General features: G+C 40.5%; 2 protein-coding genes across 5 annotated transcripts in view; one reads left to right on the top strand and one right to left on the bottom strand.

Moving 5' to 3' along the window:
* The window catches only part of RTN1 (reticulon 1), a 310,021-nt gene extending 288,233 nt beyond the window's left edge, over positions 1-21,788 (bottom strand). The window contains exons 1-2 of one of the 2 annotated variants that reach the window (XM_074393171.1): positions 21,739-21,788; positions 21,050-21,147 (exon numbers count right to left, since the gene is read on the bottom strand). The gene's annotated coding sequence lies outside the window, so the exon portion shown is untranslated. Of the gene's footprint in view, positions 1-21,049; positions 21,326-21,738 lie in introns of those variants that run through there. The other variant, XM_074393172.1, reaches the window with a different exon arrangement.
* A 15-nt stretch (positions 21,789-21,803) lies between these two features.
* Positions 21,804-23,691, top strand: part of LRRC9 (leucine rich repeat containing 9) — a 134,825-nt gene continuing 132,937 nt past the window's right edge. For all 3 annotated transcript variants that reach the window (XM_074393170.1, XM_074393168.1, XM_074393169.1), the window contains exon 1: positions 21,804-22,078. The gene's annotated coding sequence lies outside the window, so the exon portion shown is untranslated. The remainder of the gene's footprint in view (positions 22,079-23,691) is intronic.

Raw genomic sequence — 23,691 nt, 5'->3', positions numbered from 1 at the left:
TGTAAGTCTAATGTATGTAATTTCCATTGCTTTTTCCAATTGACTTCCATTACAATTTTACAGTACATTCTTACTCAGATCTGCTCAATTCTAATTCTTCAAATGAAGAATTCCAATATGATTAAAGAGCTTTCTGAATATTCTCTATCCAAGCCATTCTAATGTATTCTCTACACAAGAAAATAATAATGAAATGAATAATCAACTTGAACATATACAAAGCGTTTTAAGATATTCTATTTCTAAAAGTTCTCAGTGACTCCAGTGGAGTTTAATGTTTAAATGGCCACAGTAGCAATCCCACTACTTCTAGATCTTAGTACAAATCATTAACCAAAACAAACTGACAAAGGAAACCATGGGAGATTGACTTTCCAGATGGACAAGTGTTGGATTGGTTAGGAATTCTGAGGTCAGGCAGGATTTGAAAACCTGTTGCACCACTTGCTAGAGAATAGATTAGCAGAGCAGAATTGTGACAACCAGCTTCCCAGATTCAGATTGTGACTATTCAATCTACTCAATGTAGGTAAATTACTCCCCAAAGCCTCAGTTTCTGATGAAACCTATAATAATAATATAGCCAGTTAAAAAGCAGTCATAATGTAGATCTTATAGGACTACTGTGAATGTCACATAAAACACGCCATAGCATAAATAAGCCATAACAAAGGGTGATAAGCATGAACTCTACAAACACTGCTTTGGTTTGAATACCAGCTCTACCACTGTCTAGCTGTGAGACCTTAGATAAGTTACTGTCTATACCTCAGTTTTCTCATGTGCAAGATCAGAATCTTCACAAGAGTGTTGTGAAGGTTGAGTGAAATGATAATGGAAAGCACTTAATGTAGTGTCTGATATATAGTGTTTAATACATACTATGTATGTATGATCATTATTAAAGTATTCAGCACAATGCTTGACACATAGCACTCTCAGTTAACAGTTCTAAATTATTCTAAAAATAAAGTTTTTAGTGTCTCTTCAAGACGATTTTGATCCAGTATTAAATATTTGACAATCAAGCCTGCTTGACAATGCCAGTATTTCAAACACCATTAACGAAAGGCATCTTTAAATATTTGCAGCAAGCTGGACTCCTGAGAACTAAATTCTCTTACAGCACCTGAGCAGAACACACATAAAGCACAAATGGCTGCAAGATTTTAAGTAGCTACTCTGACATGAACAAAAAAAAATGAAGTAACTGCAAGCTAGAGAAACGGCATAAAAATCAATCAATACATAGCCGCAGGCAATGATGTACAGCTTGGATATAAAATGCTAAGAAACATCAGTGCTGGGCAGATCTGCTGAGGGCACACTGCCAGGAGCACTATTGTGAAAGAGCATTGTGAAGACTGATACATGTTGATTAAGAGTTATTCTGGTCCTGTAAAAATGAACTTCTTCCTGTATGTTTTGTTAAATAGGGTATCATTGAGTTCTCAGATGTCCTTTTTTCTCATTAATTTGCATGCATATTTTATAGAGGTAACTGGGATACAGTGGATACTTAATATATAATGACTGAATAAATGAATGAAGTATGAGGAGTTCCATAAGAACAAGACATATTGGGAATCCTTTAGACTAAGCAGGATCACAGAATCCTTAGCCTAACTCCTCCAAAGGACCCTCCTCCTCCTTATGAGCCTGGGAATACCAGCCCAGGGTTTCCAGAAGGCACCTCTAGGTCCTGTGATATCCTGGGTCCTTTGACCCATATTTTCCTTCTTGAGATCGGATGGCTTCGACTTTGGCTCCCTATCCCTGCTTTTCCTGGTTCCTCCCTTAGATATGCCTTCAACCCTGATGATTTGGCCCTGTCTCATCAACCTCTTTTCACCTTGCAAGTCTTCTCCCCTACTTCCCAGATAAACCTGAGTCACTAGCTCTCCACCCCTGGGCTTTCTGTTCCCTATATCCATTACACACAGGATAGAGACTCTTGTGCAGCTATGGCACCTGCAGGCTCTGGGATAAACCTCTCAGACTGTCAGTCCATGCCATCTCTACCCTTTAACACCAATACGCACAGAGGAAAACAGCCCCCAGCCCAAGGCCGTGTAGAAGGAAGGTCATAGAAGACTTAAATATTTGGAAGATTGTAGTCTATCACATTCTTCTCTTGATTCTCTTATAATATTCCCCTTCAGTCTTCCAAAAGTATTTGAAAGAAACAAAGACTCTGTCCAACCTCTTGACATGACTGTAGCCTTAGCTAAAATATTTGGCCTACATTTTAAATCACTTCACCTCAGTTGACAAAGTTTGGGTTTCCTCATAAACCACCTCTTCAAGAGAGATATAGAATTTTAGAACGCCAGTGATAATAAATATAGTCTCCTACTTGACTGCAATGGAGAATCCTCCACAGCTAAACTGGGGCCGATTCTGTAGGATGCCCAGGGGTGGTGGCTGGGTCTGAAAGCTTCAGTGGTGATAGTAGAGCCATATCTTAGTTGTGGCCTAGATTGCTTATTTAATGTAGTGGACTATGTTTGGAATGGAAGAAAGCCATCTAATGAGTTTCAGGAAGTTCTGAACAGTCAGTCCATTTGGGCCACTTAAGTGGAGATAATTAAGATTCTGTCCAGATCACTGTGCCTACTGATTAAAGCTGATTCAACACCCCTTAAATACTAGCTCAGGTGTCTAGATAATTATTCTCAGACTTGATGGCCTCTTTAGGGGCCCTCTTAAATTGATAGGCTTAGGCTAGCCTGACTCCAGCCTTCTCTTCCTCTTTGCATGTGCAGCCAGTCACTATGCCATTTGCAAGCCCCAAGTGGAGACATGGAGTAGAAAAAAAAAGCAGCTTTAGTCAATTTTGAGGTCCCTACCAAAGTCTGTCTCATCCTGGGGCCACTAGCACCTGTAACTATTGCCCTGCAGTTCCCCTAACAGGTTCTACCAACCACAGCAGCCTCAAGAACTATAAACTTGGGCTGATACTCAATGACCACATATATTTCTACTCGTGTTTCTCCCAATGTTACCATATTAAAAAGATTCCTTGAAGCTCCATGCCCACTGCACTCTATGTGAATAATATCCCTAAGAATCAAACATAGCAGTACCCTTTGTTGCTCCACTGATGTTAAAACCATTGATGGCCAACCTTGAGAATAAACTACTTATGATAAATATTTATTTTCAGCAAAAGAACTGTCACACTGAATGTATCATATATACCACAATTTTCCTATAGGTCTCAGAATTTGTAGTGTGTCCCAGAGCTGGCATTTTGCTCCCCTAGTGAGGCCTGTGGGATTCCTGGACTCTATCCAGAAGCCAGCAGCCAAGCAAAGCCTTCCTGAAATATGTGGGAAGTACCAATACTTCCAGTACACTTGTAGTACCATAAACACTATCATCCTGGTGCTAAGAGCTGTATTTCTGATGGGATGTTTCCATCCATCCCACAATAAGAGATCCAGGTACCCTGAGACTTCCTTCCAATCAATCTATGACAGTGACCCAACTGAGGATATGTATCTTTTGATACATATTGAATTGGAGTTTGCATCAGCCACCTGACATGCTCTCCCTTATAACCCTAAACTGCTGCTAGCAATGCTGGCTCTTTGCTGAGTTGAATAATTTAAAATATAAGACTGTAAAGGTCAATTCTTCAGAATATCAAGACATTCCATGATATGTGTGATTGGGCAGGCCACTGAATTCCAACAGTCCTTAATACTTTTGGAGTATGTGAAATATTATGGGATAGACATGGAACATGTATGTAATTTCCACCATATTTGCCCATCCTGACTTCCAAGTTCACGAAACTGCTTAAGGAAATCAAGCCAAGCATTCTAAAAGACTCAAAAGGCATTAAAAGAAACACAAAGATGATCTATCCTACATTTATTCTAACACATCCTGGCTTTCAGAGTTTCCCCCAACCAAGTGTATTTCCCAAAGACACAGTGGAGAAATGTCTCTCAAAGTATGGTCTCGGGACCAAACTACATCAGAATCACTTGAAGTTCTTGTTTAACATGATTACTCCTGGGCTCAACTCCAGAGCTACTGAATCAGATTCACTGGAGATGGGCTGAGGAACATGCAATTTAAATAAGCACCTCAAGTTATTTTTATATGCATTAAAATTTGAAAACTGTAGCTGTGGCAGCATCGCAGCTCTGACTCAGCATTTTCACAAACCTATTCTGCAAAATCACCACACTCTATCCTCTACCCCTACCCAATTACCCAAAGTTATATCATTTATGAGGGAAAGTTCTTCAGCACAAATCCTGAAAGGATTATTTGGAAGAGGGCCATGTTTCCAATAATGACAATAGGCTGTTACAACCAACAGAAACATCCAATCACCCAAAGATTAAGCCAAATGTCCACTCATTGGTTCTGAGTCCTTCCTGGTGCCACATATAGTTAGGTAGGGAGAGAGAACTCTTTGTAGCTAGGAACCCAGAAAGACTGCCACAGCTGGGAGTTTTTAATATCAACAGGCAGCTGGAGGAAATCTGATTGGGTATTTAGAGCAAGGTATGGTGTTAGAAGAGGTGAGACAGAGTAATGAAGAGACACTGAGGACAGTTTAGGGCAGAAAGAAGGCACTGAATTCAAGGAACAGAAGAATTCAAGGAACAGGCTAATGCAGAAAAAGAAGGCCATATTAACACACACACATTAAGACACGATAAGATAGGCAATTGTGTGACATTGATCAAAGCAGAGGAGTTTGTCATTTCTGCAGTTCTCTATTATAGTTTTTAACTAAGTGACCTATAATGTCTCATGAAGTGAGGGAGGCTTCCAGTAGCTAAAATGCCTGTAAGTATATACCATGATTTATATCTGCCTTCTATTCAAAGTACCCACTATAGTAAGCCAGGCCAGAAACAAAACCCAAACTTATGCAGAAGAAAGAATTCATAAGCTCATGTCAATGAAAGTTTCCTGGGCAGTCCTTGCTTCAGGTTCAGCAGGATTGACACGCTCATTAGGGATAGGGATTTATATTAATCTCTCAGACAGACATTCTTTCTGTAGTAGATGAAATGACAGTTGGCAGATAACATTTATCCCACCAACTTAGTCCAGCCAGAAGTAATAGAACCATCTTTGCTGATACCTCTGAGATGAATGTCCTGGGAAGCCTTTCCATCAGCCCAAATTGGGGCATATGTGCACTCATTTAGGGTAGGCGTGGTTATAGTGTAAGGCAGGGTGACAAGTTCATCCCAGCTTGCATGGGATTCATCCAGTTTAAAACTGAAAGTCCTAGGTCCCAGGAAACCCCCTCGGTTCCAAGTGAACCAGAAGACTGGTCACCCTAGTGGAGTCAGCCTTACTTTTTTTGTCTGGAATGAGTTCTCAACAGAGAACTCATTCAAGAGCACGTCTGTTACAAGATGAAGAGATGAGAAAGGCTGAAGCAGAGGGAGTATTCACTTCACCCAGCCCAGGCCAGATCTATCTGGTGCCTGCAGAAGTGTGGGAAAAGCCCCATCCTGCCCACTTCTTGATTGTCTTTTGGATCAGGCTGAGTCTGTGTGACTAGCCAAGGCTACCACTCCCTAGTGCTTCAATCCTCATCAAGTTCACCTAGGGCCCAAGGTTTCTCTCTCAGGATTCTTTGAACGCTCCCTAGGACTTTACCTACTCCTGGTTCCTAGCCTTTATCTGACTCTCCCCTCTGTGACCTGGCAGCTTGCTTTTTGGCTTCTGTTCCTGTGCTTACCCTGATTTCTGGCTACTGTGTCTCTTTACCTCATAGTTACTCTGATCTGTCTGCTCCTCTGATGCTGCTGCTGCATAAAAGCTTGGATTTGGCCTGATTTATTTATTTATTTATTTATTTTTTAAATTTTGAGACAGGGTCTTGCTCCGTCACCCAGGCTAGGGTGCAGTGGTACATCACAGCTCACTACAGCCTTGACCTTCCAAGCTCAAGCAATCCTCCTACTTTAGCCTTCCTAGTATCTGGAACCACAAATGTGTGCCACCATGCCCAGTTAATTTTTTTATTTTTTACTTTTTGTAGAGACAGAGTCTCACTATGTTGGCCAGGCTGATCTTGAACTCCTGGACTTAAGGGATCCTCCTGCTTCAGCCTTCCAAAGTGATGGAATTACAGGCATGAGGCATCACGTCCAGTAGCCTGATGTTCTTTCACTAGGGTCTTTGCAGCTATTTGCAGCTAAGATTTGCCAATGCCTCCCTACTCACACAGTTCACCACTGCCCCCACCTGTTTCTAGTTGGAATTCAACATCAGTGTCCATCAAAATCTGTGCTAAATGTTGAAATGGGAGATCAATCCTTATACTCACAGTTCCCCATTCTCCCACCTTACAATTCTGCAATGCAGGTACTTTTATTCCTATTTCACAAATGAAGACACTGACACTTAGAGAAGTGAAATAATTTTCCCAAATTCACAAAACCAGTCAAATCAGAAGTTAGAACTCATACTCTAGAGGTCTTTTTACTGTACCATGATGACTTGATTAGATAATATAATGGTAGTAACTAGTTCCAGTAGCAAGGTCAGAAATGATAACTTCTAAAGACTATTATTTTTTAAAGTTCTGCTTAATGTATATATATCCTTGTATTTTTGCCACTCAATAATGTCAAATATGTGATGTTTTTTAGAATTTTTAAACTAATTTCTACAATTTAAACAGTAGCTAAATTATTTTAAGATATATTTTTACATTATGTTCCAATAACTAATAGGATACCTTCTAGGCCTACAGTTCTACACTGATTCACTCTCAATTACAAATATTACACCATTTCCCCTCATGAACCAAATATTGTTCTAAACAAGCAGTTCTCAGTGTGTGACTTACTTTCAGGATTTGTGAGCTATTTTCACAATAATATTGATGTTATTTGCTTTTTCACTCTCATTGTCTCACAAATGTCCAGTGGAGGTTTCCAGAAGCTACATAATCTGAGATTTTGTAACAGAGAGACTGTAAAAGCAGTATGAGAATCCTAAATGTCTTCCCTTAAGTCAGACATTGTTTTTTTTTAATGTAAAACCATGTCATGTTCCTAACTACAGTTTTGTTTCATGAGTATCTTTATAAAAACATGTTTTTGTATTAACATATAATGAGATTATTATTTTAAAATTAATAAAGGTTTTAAATTTCTGAATTTTAATTCTTAGCACGATTAGTATCAATTGATGTAACTCACCTAAGCAAAAACTTGGGGTCCTCAATAATTTTTAAGAGTATGAAGGAAATCAAAAAGTTTGAGAATAGCTGTTTCTTATCAAAAGATCTTTGTGGTGAAGTTCTAAATTACAAGCTCCCATTAAATATGCTTCGATATGCTAGAAAACTGGGAAAAACAAGGACAGCCCACAAATTAGGAAAGAAAAGATTATTATTATCACCAAAAAACCCCAATAAACTTGTAATGAGAAACACCTGTCAGTCACTCATGGCTGTTCATCAAGATGTGCTACAGCTCACACCAGCTTACTCTCTTACTTTCCTCATGCAATCACATTCCTTCCCAACTTAAATTCCAAGGCCATTATTGACCTTCATATGGATACATCCTCAACTCTTCTTCCCCTTTTTCATTTTGCTGCATACATTTGGTTAAATACCATCCTTGCTTAAATCTATCTCTCCCAGTCCTCTGTACTAGACAAACACACAGCTAAATGTGGTTGGAGAAAAATCATAACCATACTGACTGATCTCATCTTACAGTCCTGATCGTTAAACTCCCTAGAGAGTAATACAGCCAGGCAATCATATTCTATTGGCCTAGTCCATTCACTCTCTCTTTTTCCCTTTTTCCATTACACCATACTTTTTCCTCTGTCATCAAACCTCTACCTCCTTTCACATTCTTACTCTCAGATAACCTTGCTTTCTACTTCACTGAGAAAACTGAGGCCACTGAGAAAAGAAGGCTTCCACACACCACCACCACCAACACATATATCTGTCTGTCTGCTTCTGGGCACCTTGAATGCCCTCTCTTTTGTCCGAGGTCTGAGATAAAGCTAACTCTGTGACCTGCGCACACCCATCTTCTGTCAATTCCTCAAGGACATTGCTCCAACAATTCTCCCTCTATCCTGAATGATTTTTGTTCCCTGCTGGATCACTCCTATTAACATAAAAGCATGCTGTTATTCTTCCATATTAAAAAAATACCCCTGAAACCCTACTTCTCTCTAGCATGTGCCCCATTTCTCTTCCTCTTTTACAGCGAATCTCCTTGAAAGCACTGCCTATAATATCCACAGTCTCCAATTCATCTTCTTCCATTCTTCTTGAATCCCCTCTATAGAAACTGTTCTTTTCAGCAGCATCGGTGATAGCAATTCTTTTTTTTTTTTTTTGAGACAGAGTTTCGCTCTTGTTACCCAGGCTGGAGTGCAATGGCGCGATCTCGGCTCACCGCAACCTCCGCCTCCTGGATTCAGGCAATTCTCCTGCCTCAGCCTCCTGAGTAGCTGGGATTACAGGCACGCGCCACCATGCCCAGCTCATTTTTTGTATTTTTAGCAGAGATGGGGTTTCACTATGTTGACCGGGATGGTCTCGATCTCTTGACCTTGTGATCCACCCGCCTCGGCCTCCCAAAGTGCTGGGATTACAGGCTTGAGCCACCGCGCCCGGCCTGATATCAATTCTTAATCCTCATCTTCCTTGACCTATTATCACTCAATTTTCTTCATTTGGTGTCTAGAACACCACCCTCTTTCCTGGATTTTATCTCACCTTTCTGACTAGGACTCAGTCTTCCCTGGTTTCTTATCATCTCATTGACCTTTTGATATTCAAGTTCCCCAGAGTTCAGTCTTCAACCTCTTCTATTTTCTAACCACACTCATTCTTTTGGCAATTTCATCCAGTCTCATGGTTGTAAATACCACCTTTATATTAATAAGCCCAAATTTATATTTCCAGCCTGGAACTCTCCTATGAACTCTAGACTCGTAAGTCTAACTTCCTACTTAACATCTCTACTTGCATTCTAATTAGAATCTCAAACATAACATATCCAAGAGCAAGTTCTACTGTCATCCCACCCACTAAACCCTGGTCCCTTTACAGCTTTCCCATTTCAGACAATGCCAACTCATTTCTTCAGTTGCTCTGACCAAAGCCTTACAATCCTCTTTCTTTGTTATGAAGCTCACAACAAAAGCCTCATAAAACCTGCTGATAGCATCTTCAAAATAGATACAGAATCCAAGCACCTTTCACCTCCTCTGCTGTTACCATCTTTGTCCAAGCTACCAAGAACTCAAGTATTGCAATAGCCTCATGACCCAGGATGACCACATATCTTGGTTGCCCTGTAAAGTCCCTGTTTTTGCTTTTGGTCCTTGATTAAATGTTTTCCTTTCTTTTAAAAGATGTCTCACTTAAATGACATTATATGACCACTCTATTCATAACTCTGCTTCTATTATTTCCCTGCTTCCAATTTTCTTTTACACACAAGTCAGGGTGATCATTTGAAAGCCAAGTCAATCCCAGCACTTTGGGAGGCCGAGGTGAGTGGATCATAAAGTCAGGAGTTCAAGACCAGCCTGGCCAATATGGTGAAACCCATGTCAACTAAAAAACAAAAAAGTTAGCTGGGTGTGGTGGCACATGCCTGTAATCCCAGCTACTTAGAAGGCTGAGGCAGGAGAATTGCTTGAACCGGAGAGGCATAGGTTGCTGTGAGCCAAGATCGTGCCACTGCACTCCAGCCTGGGTGACAGTGAGACTGTCTCAAACAAACAAACAAACAAACAAACAAACAAAAAACCAGAAAGCCAAGTCAGATAAAATCACTCCTCAAAAATCTTCGAATAACTCCCAAATGCCCTCAGAGTAAAACTTGCTACTCTGGCACATTCCTCTTACAGAGCCTTTTTTGTTGTTGTTTTTTTGGTTACATGAGTAAGCTCTTTAATGGTAATATGCAAGATTTTGGTGCACTCATCACCCATGTACACATTACACTATATTTGTAGTCTTTTATTCCTCACCCCCTTCCCACTTGTCCCCTCAAGTCTCCAAAATCCGTTATATCATTCTTATGCCTTGCATCCTCAAGGCTTAGCTCCGACATATCAACGAGAACACACGATGATGTTTGGTTTTCCATTCCTGAGTTATATCACTTAGAATAATAGTCTCCAATCTTGTCCAGGTCACTACAAATGCTGTTAATTCATTCCTTTTTATGGCTGCATAGTATTATGTGATATGTCATGGTTTCTTTATCTACACATTGATTGATGGGCATTTGGGTTGGTTCCATGATTTTGCAATTGTGAACTGTGCTGCTATAAATGTGTGTGCAAGTATCTTTTTTGAATAATGACTTCTGCTTCTCTGGGTAGATACCCAGTGGTGGGATTCCTGCATCCAATAGTAGTTCTACTTTTAGGTCTTTAACGAATCTCCAAACTGTTTTCAATAGTGACTGTACTTGTTTACATTACCACCAGCAGTGTAGAAGTGTTACCTGTTCAACATATCCATGCCAACATCTACTGTTTTTTGATTATGGCCATTCTTGCAGGAGTAAGGTGGTATTGCATTGTAATTTTGATTTGCATTTCCCTAGTCATTAGTGATGTTGAGCATTTTTTCTTCTTTTTTTGAGACAGAGTCTTGTTCTGTTGCCAGGCTGGAGTGCAGTGGCATGATCTTGGCTGACTGCAACCTCTGCCTCCTGGGTTCCTGCCTCAACCTTCTGTGTAGCTGGGATTACAAGCATGTGCCACCACACCCAACTAATTTTTTTATTTTTAGTAGAGACACGGTTTAACATGTTGGCCAGGATGGTCTCGATCTCCAGACCTCGTGATCTACCCACTTCAGCCTCCCAAAGTGCTGGGATTATAAGTGTGAGCCACTGCACCCGGCTGAGCATTTCTTCATATGTTTGTTGGCCATTTGTATATCTTCTTTTGAGAATTGTCTAGTCATGTCCTTAGCCCACTTTTGATGGGATTGTGTTTTTTTTCCTTACTGATTTGAGTTCATCGTAGATTCTGAATATTAGTTCTTTGTCAAATGTATAGATTGTGAAGATTTTCTCCCACTATGTGGGTTGTCTGTTTACTCTGACTGTTCCTTTTGCAGTGCAAAAGCCCTTTAGTTTAACTAGTTCCCAGCTACTAATCATTGTTTTTATTGCATTTGCTTTTCGGTTCTTGGTCATGAAATCCTTTGCATAAGCCAGTGTCTAGATGGGTTTTTCCAATGTTATCGTCTAGAATTTTTAGTTTCAGCTCTTAGGTTTACGTCCTTAATCCATCTTGAGTTGATTTTTGTATAAGGTTAGAGATGAGGACACAGTTTAATTCTCCTACATGTGACTAGCCAATTATCCCAGCATCATTTATTGAAAAGGGTGTCTTTTCCCCACTTTTATGTTTTTGTTGGCTTTGTTGAAGATCCACTGGCTGTAAGTATTTGGGTTTATTTCTGGGTTCTCTATTCTGTTACAGAGATTTTGCACTTGCATTTCCTTCTTCCTGTATGCTCGTCCCTCAGATATAATTATGGCTTACACTTCACCTCTTTTCAGTTATTACTCAACTATCATCTCCTGATTGTCTTTCCTGGACATCCAATTTAAAGTTATACACACAGAGACACACTTTCTCTGCTTTACTTTTGTTCTTAGCACTTACTGCTATCTAGCCCATTACATAATTATCAACCTCCATTAGAATGCAAGCTACATAAAAGCAGACATTTTTACCTGTTTTGCTTACCGTTATATCCCTAGTGCCTAGAATAGTGCTTACTTGGCATACAGTAGAAGTTCACTAAATATTTGTTCAATTAATGAATGTACAAAAGAATGAACATTCAAAGGATTATGTTCCATATTTGATACCATATACAATAGTACATCAATAGAGATATATTAAAGCATGACTTTATCAGATTTGGGTTTTAGGAAATAATAAGGAGGATAGGCTAGTGGGAAGAGATTAGTGGCTTTTGCAAGTAGTTTAAAGGCAGCTGGGAAAAGATGTTGCATCCTGAACTAAGGCAGTGGTGGTAAGAACAGAGAGAAGTACATGGGCTGGACTCGTTGGGATAGAGACTAGGAAAGACAATGGGTGTTAAGGGTGTGAGAGGGTTGTGAGCTGATACTACTTAATCTTATGCCAGAGGTGAGCAGAAAAGTTTAGCCAGCTACGGAGTAGAAAGAGGGACCTAAAAGTGGATGTTCAGCCCTCATGGCTATTGTAACTATCCCCACCCCTTTCCCTGTGTAAATGCCAGACAAACAAGAAAGAGCATCTGAGACCCACATAACACTATGAAAACAGTTTCAGATTATGTTTACTCTTCTACTTGTTAGCGGTAACTGTGAAGTGACAGGAGCTACTTAACTATTAGAAGATGGAGTGTGGCGATTCCTTAAGGACCTAGAAATAGAAATTCCATTTGACCCAGCAATCCCATTACTGAGTATATATCCAAAGGATTATAAATCATTCTATCATAAGGACACATGCACACGAATGTTCATTGCAGCAATGTTTACAATAGCAAGGACCTGGTACCAACTGAAATGCCCATCAATAATAGACTGGATAGGGAAAATGTGGTACATATACACCATGGAATATTATGCAGCCATAAAAAACGATGAGTTCATGTCCTTTGTAGGGACATGGATGAACATGGAAACCATCATTCCCAGCAAACTGACACAAGAGCAGAAAATCAAACACCGCATGTTCTCACTCATAGACGGGTGTTGAACAATGAGAACACATGGACACAGGGAGGGGAGCATCACACACTAGCTTCTGTTGGGGAGAAATAGGGGAGGGATGGGGCGGTGGGGAGTTGGGGAGAGATAGCAAATCACACCACCATGTGTGTACCTATGCAACAATCTTGCATGTTCTTCACATGTACCCCAAAACCTAAAATGCAATTAAGAAAAATAAAAATAAAATAAATCATATCCAACAGCCAAAAAAAAAAGGTGGAAATGAGAAAAACAAAATAAATCTACACTTATGTAGAACGTTCAAATTCCTTTTGACTATTTTATTAAAGAATACATATATCAAAGTATATATATAGTGTGCACATTCATGAATTAAAAAATACTACATTTATGGAAAGGGAAAGTATGAAAGGTGCCATTAGAGCCAAAAGAAGCTGGTCAGCTTCATTGTCATAGATGCCAGCCTCCCAAACCTTACTCCTTCCCTCTGCCAGTCTTAAATCCCACCTAAAGAGTCCAGGTACAAAGCCCTGTCAATTCCAGGGCTACCTCTGGCCTAAACTGTACTACTTAAGAGCTTCCCATACACGTTCTTCTTAGGTTGTCGGAAGACCTAATGAACCCTGCAGTAGTTAGGAGTAGTCACCTTCCTCTATTTCACCTTCGACAGGACTACAGCCCATAGCGTAGAGTCTGAACATTTTAAAAGGGCACTGGCAAAGTGGGCCCAGCTAAACTGCATCCAGCATTCCCTCTTCATGCACCCTGATCTCTGTCAGGAGGACTCTCCTTTCCTTTGTTCAGAGGTGCTATACATAAGCTGCGCCTTTCCAGACCTTTTCAATTTCTACAAAGCTACTTTCCAGGTTATCAGGGCCTTGACTTAGAGGGCCTAAATTGGAGTTGTTCCTTATTAGTATGATATTTTTTAAATGCCACAGATTCTCTGGTCCTGTTTGCATCCTATTCTGCAGCCTTTCCTTATGCTAAAAATCTATGGTTCCTTTTATCTGATTTTTAAACAGATGCTTCAACTTATTAAATTAGGAGGAAGAATCCTACAGGGGAGCCTTTACAATATCCCGAGGTCAAAAAGTGGAAAACAGACTTATTCACTGGAAGCTGTGTAATATTTTCTGGTTGAGAGTCTGGCTCTCAAGTCAGAAGACCTGAATTCTGCTCTGCCACCACTGGCATAAACTTGTACAAGTTACTTAGTTTCCCAGTTTGTAAAATAGAATAATGACAATATATACATTAGGTGTAAATAAGATAAGGCATGAAAATGTGTAGTACCACTCAAGAATCCTATTTCTGACATTCCCTGCCTCTGTCCAATGGCTGTTTGTAGCAACTCCTGACACCCTTCTCACTTTTTCTGACCTGCACCACCTCCTCTTCTTGTCACTGCCCAATTCTCCAAATTCTTGGCTTTGTCCCTCAACTCTAATCTTATTTCTCACTTTTGGTTGTCAAGTCCTGCTCTGGATCACTTGCTGTATGTATAACTTGGGGTACAATACTGTCCCCTCCCTAACAGTACCTGTAATCATTTCCTAGGGCTGCTGTAACAAATTACCACAAACTGGGTGATTTAAAACAACAGAAAATTACTTTCTCAGAGTTCATAAGGCTAGAAATCCTAAATCAAGGTGTCAGCAGGCCATGCTCCTTCTGAAGGCTCTCAGGAAGAATCCTTCTTTGCCTCTTTCAGCTTCTGGTGGTGACTGGCTATCCTCGGTGTTCCTTGGCTTGCAGCTGCATCAGTCCAAATCTCTGCCACTTGTCATCATGTGACCTTCCGTCTGTAGTCTGTGTCTTCACATGGCCTTCTTACAAAGACACCAGTAATTGGTTTTAGGGCCCACCTTAATCTCGTATCACCTCATGTTAACTGATTACATCTTCAAATATCCTACTTCCAAATACAGTAACATTCTGGAGTTCCAGGTGGATACGTATTTTGGGGAGCTACTATTCAACCCAGTATAGTACCCAATTTCCCTTTGGTAATTATCTGTCCCTTTGCTGCTCTCCCACAGGGGAAGTCTAAAGGCTTCTTCCACCAGATCTTTCCTCCCCTCAGCCAGCATGATAAACATGTGACCTCACCTCAGGTGGGATGTTTGGGGAGGTGATTAGATCATGAGGCCACAGCTGTCTGTCTGAGCGCCTTGATTCTGGAAGCTAGTAGTAACAGGGTTGAAAAAGAAGTTTTGGGCCGGGCGCGGTGGCTCAAGCCTGTAATCCCAGCACTTTGGGAGGCCGAGGCGGGTGGATCATGAGGTCGAGACATCGAGACCATCCTGGTCAACGTGGTGAAACCCCGTCTCTACTAAAAAAATACAAAAAATTAGCTGGGCATGGTGGCGCGTGCCTGTAGTCCCAGCTACTCAGGAGGCTGAGGCAGGAGAATTGCTTGAACCCAGGAGGCGGAGGTTGTGGTGAGCCGAGATTGTGCCATTGCACTCCAGCCTGGGTAACAAGAGCGACACTCTGTCTCAAAAAAAAAAAAAAAGAAAAAGAAGTTTTGAATTGAAGGTCCCTCAATAAAATGAAAACTCTAAGAATTGTTTGTTTGTTTACTGCTATGTTTCCATAACCTAAAATTGCAAGTGGCAAAGTATTTGTTGAATAGAAGAATAACATATTCAGAGTGGGGAACCACTCTGAATGCTGGCCCTTTAAGTCTTTAGCTGTGCACATTCCTGCCCAAAGCTCATAAATTGGCTACTTGTTTTCTGCATTCTGTGCTACTCTAGACCTAGGGTTGGCAAACTTTCTTTAAATGTCCAGACAATAAACATTAGGCTTTGCAGGCAATATGGTTTCTATTATAAAACTACTCAACTCTGCCATTACAATGTGCAAACAAATAGATGTGGCTGTGTTCCAATAAAAACTTTGTTAAAAATTGGGTGGCAGGTTAGATTTCACTTCAAGGGCCACCCAATCCCTGCTCTAGACAAATAGTGTTCTTTATGCTTCCTTCCCTATTATTCCCTATTCATGCTTCCCCACTTGTAGCCACTAGAACCTCATTAAGGATGCCACATTTTCCTGACAAAGGTGCACCTACATTGGGAACACAATTTGGCATTTGTGGAATGGATGGGTTAGTTCTCAAGAGTGAGAACTGAGGGCCTCCAAAAATACACAGAAAGCTCCCACTAGGGCAATGCCCAGAGGAGATGTTAGGGGGTCCTAGAACCCTAGATTGGTAGAACCACCAATGTGCAACTCTGGCCTGGGAAAGTAGTAGGCAAGTGATTCCAACTCATGAGAGCTACAGCATGGGCTGTGTCCAACAAAGCCATGGGACTGGGCCATCTTAATGCTCAAATACCCAACTTCTGCCTCCATGTATCTAGAAAGTGGATATTGAGTCAAAGAAGATTATTCTTAACGCTTGAGACTTAATGTTGTTTGCCTTGTTGGGTTTTGAACTTGGGATCTGTTTCTTCATTCATATTTCCCCCTTTTAGAATGGAAATATCTATTCTATGTCTGCCCTGCTATATTTTGAAATCACATAGCTTGCTTTCACTGGCTCACAGCTAGAGAGAAATTCGTCTCAGGATGAAATATACCTTGAGTCACCCATACATGATTTAAATATTTAAATGAGTCTTTGCACTTTATACTTAAATTGATGCTGGAGTGAGTTAAGACTTTGGGGGTTATGGGGATGGAATGAATGTATTTTGCATGTGAGAAGGACATAATTTTGGAAGGCCAGGGGTGGAATCCTATGGTTTGAATATTTATGTCTCCTCCAAATTCAAATGTTTAAATATTAATCCCCAAGGTGATTAGGAGGTGGGGTGTTTTACAAGGTTATTAGATTATGAGGGCAGAACCCTCTACAGGGATTAGTGCCCTCATCAAAAAGGCCCAAGGGAGCACATGTACCTTTTCTCCTAGATGAGAGCACAGTAAGAAGTCAGCAGTGTGCAACTCAGGAGAATCTGTGACCATGCTGGCACTCTGATTTGTACTTCTCAGCCTCCAGAACTGTGAGAAATGACTGTTGTTCATAAGCTACTCAGTCTATGATATTTTCTTACAGTAATCAAATGAAATAAAACATACTCCTCACCTCCCAAATGCTCCTTTAAGATGATTATTTGTTTTGTTTGTTTTTTAGAAACAGGATATTGCTTGGTTGCTCAGGCTGAAGTACAGTGGCATAATCACAGCCCACTGTAACCCCAAACTCCTGGGCTCAAGTGACCCACCTGCCTCAGGCTTCCTGTGTAGCTGGGACTACAGGCATGCACAAGCATACCTGGCTAATTTTTTATTTTATTTTGTTAGAGAAGGTGTCACTATGTAGCCCAGGTTTAAAATGATCATTGTTAATTTTATAATGCTCCTAGTCCCTTCTCAAGATGCCAATGTTGTTAAACCGTTTGATTCCCTCACAGGATAGTGCATTTTATTACTTAGACCAAATTCCATCTATCCCAACTGCTGCCTGTCTTAAAAATGTATTCTTTCTCTGTAAGTTACACTTTATTTCTAATTATGGCCTTCAATTTTTTTTTATTTGAAGAAGCTCTTGTTCAAACCTTTCTATATTTGTAATGACCTGTTTGCTGCTCATCAGCCACAGGTCAACTAACCTGGATGCATATTTCTTTTGCTACATTTCCTAATGACAACCTACTAACCCATCTATCTCATCATATCAATTCACTAACTCCTCCCCTTAAAACAAAGCACTGGCCGGGCGCGGTGGCTCAAGCCTGTAATCCCAGCACTTTGGGAGGCCGAGGCGGGTGGATCACAAGGTCAAGAGATCAAGACCATGGTCAACAGGGTGAAACCCCGTCTCTACTAAAAATACAAAAAATTAGCTGGGCATGGTGGCACGTGCCTGTAATCCCAGCTACTCAGGGGGCTGAGGCAGGAGAATTGCCTGAACCCAGGAGGCGGAAGTTGCAGTGAGCTGAGATCGCGCCATCGCACTCCAGCCTGGGTAACGAGAGCGAAACTCAGTCTCAAAAAAAAAAAACAAAAACAAAAACAAAGCACTGTACAGAAAACAAAAAATATAGCCTCCACATATATTGCTCCTGTGAATCAAAAGGCAAAATCTTTGCTTTGGTCTGTACAGGAGAGATCTCTGGGACAACTTCCAATGTGTCAGGGAGCAGAGCAAAGCTTTCGGTGGCTGACAATGGACACTAGGGAAACACAATACAAGTCAGATGCAGAACTCCTCCAACAGGTGACTTTGGCTCAGGGGCTCCCCACCAACCTGGCAGAACATTTCTTTGAACTGTACCATAGTCTGAAGTTCTCTCTATTCAATCCTTCCATCCTTCTCTCCTTCCTCAGGTATCAGATCTGCATTGTGGTCTGAAGAATTCCTACCTCCCCGTGCTCCTTTGCCCATTATATCTTTTGCTAGTCTAATCCTATATACTTCTCAGGAGACCCTAACTAATGATTTGACAACCTTTCAACATATACACAATCCCTGCACTACCAAAAAAAAAAAGGAAAAAAAAGAAAGAAAAAAGAAAAAAAAATCCTGAAGATCACTTTCTAGAGCCATCTAGAAGTAATCAGTCCTGTTACATTCTGCTTCCACTTATTCCCTCCATTTGGCTCTATTCTTCACCTCCAGGAACAGAGACAGGGACCTAGAGTACACAATGGAAAATGTGCTATATTCCTACTGACACCCCGGCTAGGTCTCATAGCTGACAACAGGAATCTATGAACTAGATGTACATATAAAACCGTGGATAGATCTTAAAATAGCATGGAATGAAAAAGAATCAATAAAATTTATAGCATGATACCACTTACAAAAATTAAAAATAGACACAAATAACACTGCCTGTTTTTCAAAGATAAATACATAACTAAAAGTATGTAGGAAGCATTAAATATGGTTGGGATAAGGGTGGGGCTGAATTAAAAAAAAAAACGAGAAAAAATAAGAGACATTCTTGTATAGACCAGTGATGATGATGTACTTCGACCTGAGAAATATAACCAACGTTATAAGCCTAAGGTCTAAAGGACAGAAAAGAAAAGAGGAAGAGAGGAAAGACTTCTCCAACACAAAGAACTGGTGACCTCTATAAGGAATTAAGACTACCATCCTGCTTAAATTCACTATCCCCAATCTGCTGCCTTACAGCTAAATACAAATATATCTAAAACAGAGGAAATGTCTTCTTAAATACAAATACATCTAAAACAGAGGAAATACCTTCTTAAAATTCCATTCTGGCTGCCTTTTAAGAAAAGCCTGTCTATTAATTATACATAAACAAATCATGAACAAAGATCATTATGTTTTTTAGATAGATACACTAGAAATAACATTCTGTTGGTCTAGTTAAAACTTGACTTCAGAACAACCCCTAACTTTTAATTGGATCTTAATATATATTCATTGCTAGGCATCAATAACAACAGGGCCCTTTATTGATGACTTTATAAGCACCACATAATTATTTCTTCCAGTGCCAAAGCAAACCCTAAGTAGTGCTGCATTTGTGATTTTTATGATGCATCAAATTTAAATGTGAAACAGTAAATTTTTACAGATAAAATCATTAGCTGGAAAGACTCATTTACATAAGGATCAAATGTCTACACAAATATAAACATCGAATTAGCATTTAAAACCTCCAGACTTGGTTCTCTGGAAGTAAAGACACTATTACAAAGGAGAATTGAAATTAGATGTCTCCACAGTTCTCTACCAGTAAGGATAGGGCTGTTTTGAAAACCAAGTTTAACAATTTATTTAAAAGGTTCTAATTAACAAATAATTATGTAACTCAAGATTTTCTTATTTGGGTCTGTAAAGTCACTTCTCTATTTTGTTAAAATAAGTGATTCTTCATTTCAGGATGTGATATAGTAAATTACTGTAATTAGTGGTAACATCTCTTTCCAATTGCTTTCAGATTCAAGATGCCTTTACCCATAAATAAACAGATTTAAATGAATATGGTTTGGCCTTTGTCTAGGCGTATGATCAGAGATGAATGAAATGAAATCTTATTTCAATTTGATGATTACTTAATTTGCTTAACTCTTTAGCAGTTTCAATTTCCATCCTTTTTTGTTCAGACATGAAACCTTATAATAAAGCTACTTTAAAGTGAGAAAAGAAGATTAACAAAAATGATCACTCTTTTTGTATTGCTTCTATAGCTTTTAACTGTAAGCATCTTCTGCTTCAAATAACATTTCAAATATGTGAACAACAGGTGATTCTTTTAAGATCTACCCTGTGGAAAAAGGCTTTATTTTGGCAAGTCACCAATGGTTATAAAGTCTACAGCTATGCAAGAACTCAGACTCAATTGCTGACCGGCCAGATCCTTGACCTTTACCTAGAATAATAACAATCTTAAAACTATTTGTTTATATCATGTACAGAAAACTGTTAGCTCTCTCACAGTCTTTTACTGCTCAGGAAAATCCCAACAGATTTCTAAAACTATACTTTGATAATATCTATACTTTCATCCAAGAGCTAGACCCTCGCCCCCCAAAATAAGAAACTTAGTGTAGATAACTCACTCAACTGGTGTCTGATCAAATTTCTATGTCTAAAAGTATAGAAATCTCAACTATTATGTTCTAATTAGTCTTTATATTCTATGAAGAAAATTTCCTCAAAGACAAGTCACCTTGTTCAACTACATTTTCACAGAAGATAATAATAAAAGTAAAAACTATGACTTTTCTGGCATTAGTTTGAAAATCATAAGCCACAAATATTTTAAATAGCATATTTCTAATCATCTATTAATGACGGAAACAATTTTCTGTGAAATAAGAATGTAGAGGGAAAACCAATTAATTTTTCTATATATTTATGTATCTTTACAAACGGTCTATATTACAGATAAAGTTAATTGAATAAAAGCAAATATGCTGAAATTTTTGACAATTGTTAAATGAAAATATTTCTAAAATCTTAACTTTTTTTCTTGGGAAAGCAGTTTAAAACTGTAGTCTATTTAATGAGGTGGCCATCTGGTGACAGAAAAGAGCACTACAGACAATATTTTGCATTAACTGAACATCACAACTATTCTATACAAACCGACTGAACCGCATAAAAGAGAGCAACACTGTCCAAAAGAAACAATGCAAGTTACACATGCAATTTAAAATTCTTCTAACAGCCGCATTTTCAAAATAGAAACAATAATTTTAACAATTTTTTTATTTAACCCAATGTATCAAAAATACTATTTCAACATGTAATCAATGTGAAGATTAAGAACGAAAGAGTTTCCTTTTTTCATACTAAGCCTTCAAATTTCAATGCGTACCTTACAGCACAGGTCAATTCGGACTAGCCACATTTCAAGCCATCACAGGCCCCGCGTGTCTGTGGGTAGCGGCAAGCACTCAACCGGACGGCGCAGATCTAGAGAACGACACGAGACCTACGGTTGCTCTGGTTTGCCTTTTACTAAGTTCATTTCTCAGCCTCTCTGCCCTCTCTGAAAAGTCTCCCCTGTCCCTACTTTTAATTCTACTTTATTTTGTAAATAACCGTTGCCTCCTGAACATTTTGGAATGCTTAAAAGGCACTCAAAAGACTGTCCGAGAACGCCTCGAAGACCCTCGGAAGGTCCCTCTCTTCTCCGGACCGCACTGGGCGTTCGTTTGCCCGTGCCGTCCTTCCACTCGGCTTGCCCGGCGCACAGCGGCTTCTGGCTGCGGTCAGCCACCTTCCCCGGACGCGGTGGTCGCTGGCCGCAGGAAGGATGCCGCGCTAGGAGTCCGGGCTCGTCCTGGCTGGCATGCCGCCTTGTGACGTCACAGCGCCGTGCCCTCGGGGCTCAGGGCCAAATAGGCTCCGGGCTTCCAGGACCCGAACGCCGAAGCTATTCAATGGGAGAGAGTGGGACTGGAGGAGGCAACGAATAGATCCCCGCCATCTAGCCAATAACGCTTTACTTTCAGTCACGTTCCGTGAACAGGCGAAGGCAACTGAAAAGCTGAGCTCACGTACAGAGAAGCAGGTGAAGGAGAAGCTCCCGCCTTTCCCAGGAGCCCCAGCGGGGTCTTCCGGTTGGACCCCTGCCTCCGCTGATTGGTTGGAGGTCGCCACCACGTGATGTAGACGCTTGTCGGCCTCAGCTTTCCCCGCCCCTTTTATCCCCCTCCCCACCCGGAGGTCGCCTGAGGCGGAGAGCAGGTTACCTCGGCAACCGCGGCAGGCAGTCTGTACACACCAGGCCTGGGGCGGGAGGGGGTTTCCTGCCTGCTGCTGCAAGACAGGGATTGGGAAGTCGGAGTGGACTCTGACTTGAACCGGATTGCCCCGGAATCCATCCCGTCTCTGTGATAAGGTGAGAATCCGACACCTGGTGGCCTTCGGGCGTACATCACCTGTAAGCAGAGCCCCGGGAGTCTTTGGTCCCCTCTTTTTCCTTCCAAGCCATACCAATAAGACGCCAGTGAAGCAAAGTGTAGGGAACCCCATAATGGTGCAATGGAGATGGTAATGATGAAAGACAGTGAGGTGGCTTTATTGAGGCAGTCAGGGTACTAGAACAAAGCTCAAGAGGAGGAAAGGTAGGGCGGCCTACAGCCAACTATGCATCCTTTACTGCACCGGCCCAGGTTCTAGGCTGGGAGAGCCAAGTGCTCCCTGACCAAACCTGACACTGCTCATCTAGAGAGTGAAGTGGGGTTATTTGGACCATCAGTGATAACTGATGAATTCTGATCTTTTTATAACCAAGCAAGGAAATAATTTGACCCATACCGGACTTCTACTGTGCAGAAAAAAAATAGTTTTCTCAGAATGACACCCTACCCAACTCTCACGGCGGACAGAAACATTGTCCTTTATACTCTGATTGTCATTGTACTCTGGTCATGGAGAACAATTATGTCTTTAAATTATACCATATGCCTGTGGCATGACAACCCATTTCACAATTTTTTTTAACACCTAGCGTGTGCCAGGCAATAAACCTGTAATAGGTTCATAGTTTCTGCCCTCAATGAACATGTAACCTAGTAGGGAAGAAAGGCCTGTAAACATTGCATTACAGTGTGACAAGTACTATACATAGAGTATGTGCAAGCCTTAACCAGAGTCACAAGAAAGAGAATGCTTATAACACTACCAAAGAGAATGAAAGTCTTCACAGAGAAGATCCTTGATTTAAATCCTTAAAGTATGGAATATGCCATACAGCCAAGGGAAAAGGACGTTTTAGGGAGAGGACGCATCCCATCCGGTTCCAGAGAAGGATAGTTGTGGCCTGAACCTCTGTGGAGGTTGTAGATGATCAGCATGTGAGGTAGGCAGGAGTCAGAGCATAGAAACCATGAATACCTTCCAAAGGGTTATAGCATGAGCAGCTTTACCTTTCAGGAGACTGTCACAGTAATGTAGAGGATGGACTTAAGGGAAGACAGACTACAGGGAGGACATCCAGTTAAGGTGAAGTGATGAGGATGTGAACCAAGGCAGAATTGGAGTAAGGAGGAAAAAAATGTAGTAAGACATTTAAGAGGTATATGCAGAAGGATTGAATGAACCTAAGGTGATAGAGTCAAAGATTGGTTGAGGATAATAGCTCGACCAATAAAAAGGTGGTAGTGTTATTTCAAGAGAAGGCATACATTAGGAGAAGCAGGCTGGTTGTAAAATATAATGAGTTCAGTTTTGAACACACTGAATTTGAGATGCCTGTGGCTCATTCAGAGGAAGCTTTTCCATGTGGGCAGATGGATATATATATATATATATTTTGCACAGAAGAAGATAAGGATTTTTGACCATGAAGAAAACAATTGGTTTGAAAAGCACAAAGTAAGTTTGAAATAACAAGTAGAGAGAAGCGAAGGAGAAAGGCGAACCAAAGAAGAAAAAGGAGAGCGTTATCAGCATTGTTAAATGCCATGTCAGGCTCAAGTTGAGAAATGGAACATGTCCACTGTCTTTGGC

Source organism: Saimiri boliviensis, chromosome 2 (genome assembly GCF_048565385.1).
Source record: "Saimiri boliviensis isolate mSaiBol1 chromosome 2, mSaiBol1.pri, whole genome shotgun sequence".
Classification (NCBI taxonomy): Eukaryota; Metazoa; Chordata; class Mammalia; order Primates; family Cebidae; genus Saimiri; species Saimiri boliviensis.
Note: the sequence above shows the minus strand (reverse complement) of the source record. Positions and strands in the feature narration are given on the sequence as shown.